This window comes from Salvelinus namaycush, chromosome 3, assembly GCF_016432855.1.
Source record: "Salvelinus namaycush isolate Seneca chromosome 3, SaNama_1.0, whole genome shotgun sequence".
Taxonomy (NCBI): domain Eukaryota; kingdom Metazoa; phylum Chordata; class Actinopteri; order Salmoniformes; family Salmonidae; genus Salvelinus; species Salvelinus namaycush.
In genome coordinates, this window is record NC_052309.1 from 22,644,578 (window position 1) to 22,647,699 (window position 3,122).

Genomic DNA, 3,122 nt, shown 5'->3' on the forward strand with positions numbered 1-3,122 from the left:
ATGGAAGGAAGTCCCTGCAGCAATGTTCCAACATCTAGTGAAAACCCTTCCCAGAAGAGTGGAGGCTGTTGTAGCAGCAAAGGGGGTACCAACTCCATATTAATGCCCATGATTTTGGAATGAGATGTTCGACGGGCAGGTGTCACATACTTTTGGTCCTGTAACGTTAGTGTATGTGTGTAGTAGGCTACGTAGTCAGTGCTGCAGCGTTTATGTTTGGAATGACAGCTTCCTATATTCAAATCCACTGGCGCCGAAGCAAAAGCTGAACTCTGAAAAATTCGGCCTACTATCAGAAAGTATACTGTAGCTACAATTTTCCAACCAACTTGTCGTGATTTTCGTAAGTCAAAAAGTAGCCAACGTTAGCTAGCTAGCTAGTCATAAACCGGAAGAACAATTATCATATCAGTAACATCAGCATGCCAGCTATCTGGCTGGCTAACAGCTGAGTTAGCTCCGTAGCTAAAGTTAGTTACTACAGTCGCGTTTTTGTGCACGATTTGATTTGGCAATACATATACAGCTAACACTGGGTTGATGGTTAACGGTAACCCTTGTTTGCGTGGTCAGCTGCTGTACAGTAGTCAGCAAATGGCTGTTTAAAAACTGTGTTTACATAGCTACCTAGGTACTTTTTTTAGCCAGCTATGCTAACGTTAGCTAACTTGTTGTAAACAAACCCATTTCGCCCAGTGCACGGTCTGTTATGCACATTAATGAACCATACCTGAAGAAGTTGAAAAAACATCGAATTTGACATATTTCTTACACTCTACTTTGGGACAGTTCTTTACAGCAAAAACTCATAACGTTACACTTCAAATTGACAAAACTGATGCTGTTATTTGCCTTCAGAGATATTTGACACAACAACAACCTTACAGCTAAGACACGACAGTGACTGATGGAGTGAGTCTGGCAAGCCACGTGCAATCTGACCGTAGTTTAAATGATCTGGTCCACAAAAACCTTATTCGCAGTGGAATTTATAATAACATTACCCAGTGCTCATTTGTTTACAATGAGAAATTATTTGGTCAGGGTTGTGTTTACACTGAGAAGATTGAACATGGTTCAAAGAAGTCTAATGTTTTGCGCAAGATTAAGGACTTGGATTCCCTCCCCATGGTTACCAAGGATGGATTTAGAAACATTGTGGCATTGCAAAGTGATGCACCCCTGCAGATGGGTCACAAACATTACCTGTCTCTTTGGAATAATGAGGGTCCTGAAGGCAGAGTATAGGTTCTAGATGGTAAAATGATAATTTCAGTTGCTAACTATTGTGAGAATTACAATGGTGATTACCTGAACCAGGTGAGTAGTATCTATATCATAATAACATGTTACACATATACCATCTCTTCTCTACTCAACCCTGACAATATAATTAACGTTTCTTTGAATGTTGTCTGTATGAAGTGTCTCATCAGGATTGGCGCTCTTTGTGTATTTCTCCATGCTCCAGACTTATTTTGAGGTCGCAGACCAAAGTGTCACCATGCCCCTTGTCATGTAGAATGAGCTGTGGCCAGAGTGGTACCAGAGACTGAATGTTGGAACTGTGCTTTACTTCAAAAACTACACCCTCAAGCAGAGTAATCCCAACAGGTCTCGACCTGACATAGACAACCACAGAATGAAGAGCTTTCACTCAGTAGGTACTGAACTCAACCTAACTTAGTGATTCACAACTTAGCAAATCAACATACAGTACATTGCCAGGCAGACACTCCTGATTGGTAATTTTGAAATAATATTCTGTCTGAATACTGAATACTGTGAAACTCTTCATTTTTACTATGCATGGCCTTGTAGAAATCTGTCTGAATCCTTGGAATCCCACTGCACTCCTTACTGTGGTTCCAGCCAAGTGTGCAGTCTCAATGGGGCTTGCCTAAGGTTTCCTACCAGTTCACCACCAGGTAAGTTCACAACCACATTAAGCAGTTTAGATGAGATTGTATGTAAAAACAAAAGGCCTTTCCCTGTGTAACATTTACAACATTACTAAGCAGTCTTTATCATCTGCATGAACTACTCATTCCTTGCTTCTTATAAGTGTTTTTCTTCTAGATAAGAATTGAAGAACAATTCTGCATGTGATGTCATTGGCTTGGTAACTTTTGTGGGTCGGGTGGAGAGAGTCAAGAGTAAGGGTCAGAGGTGTTCGTTAGACTTGGACTAGTCATTTATTCTGAAAATGTAACACAAATGCTCGTGATTTTTTTCCCGTCTTTTGCAGGCCCAGAAAAATACTGGACTTACCGCTGGGTCCATGCAGTGGAACATCCAATAGTCCTTTTATTTTGGAGCTTTCTGCTTCTTCACAACCAGAAATATACCATGGGATATACCCAAGCAAATATTTTTACTATAGTACTAGCTATAACAGTTATTAGCTATAATACAAACAATTCAATAGGTAAACGGCAACAGAACTCTTCTAATTGTACTTATTTTCTCCCTGCTCTGCACCCTCCCCATATCACATTGCAGTAACATACCTGGTGTGCACTCAGATGAGAAAGTGTTAAGAGCAAGACTCACTGCCTTACCTCACCAGCAGCTGCAAGACACATATATTTTGTACCAGTAAGTGCAGCTGTCATTTGCGAAGAAACAAAGAAAATATAAACAGTACAACTGTTTTACTTAAAAAAGAATATATGGACACAATGCAACATTATGTTAATATAATCTAGTATGTATTGATTAACTTGATTGATGTAGTTTTCCCTCAGGGTATCACAAGGGCCAGCCCTACCTGTCAGACCCCAGGGTGAAGCTTCGTCCAGTGGACCAAGACTGAAGGACAGCATTATGCTGAAGAAGACTGTTGTTGGTGGCCATTATTGCTTCCCTCACACCCCTCAGATATTCACACAGTCAGTGGCAGATGGCTCAGGTGAGTGAGGTGAACCTTTTCAAGAAGGAAAGATGTCTGTAATATGCAACACTGTTTTTTGTATGTTTGTTGTTTTTTAACCACAGCAGACATCACCATTTAATCATTTTCATATTTATTTCCCATCCACCAGCTTAAGTTCTTTTGGTTGCTGCAAATTACCTAAAGAGGGAGATGGAGGGTCTGCATTATCATTAGCACAAGCAGCTGG

At 40.5% G+C, this 3,122-nt stretch overlaps 1 long non-coding RNA gene across 1 annotated transcript; it reads left to right on the top strand.

Moving 5' to 3' along the window:
• The first annotated feature begins 337 nt into the window (after positions 1-337).
• On the top strand, positions 338-1,976 carry LOC120044270. Its single transcript, XR_005476539.1, has 3 exons — positions 338-1,320; positions 1,472-1,664; positions 1,822-1,976. It is a non-coding gene; the product is annotated as an uncharacterized LOC120044270 (long non-coding RNA).
• The last annotated feature ends 1,146 nt before the right edge of the window (positions 1,977-3,122 follow it).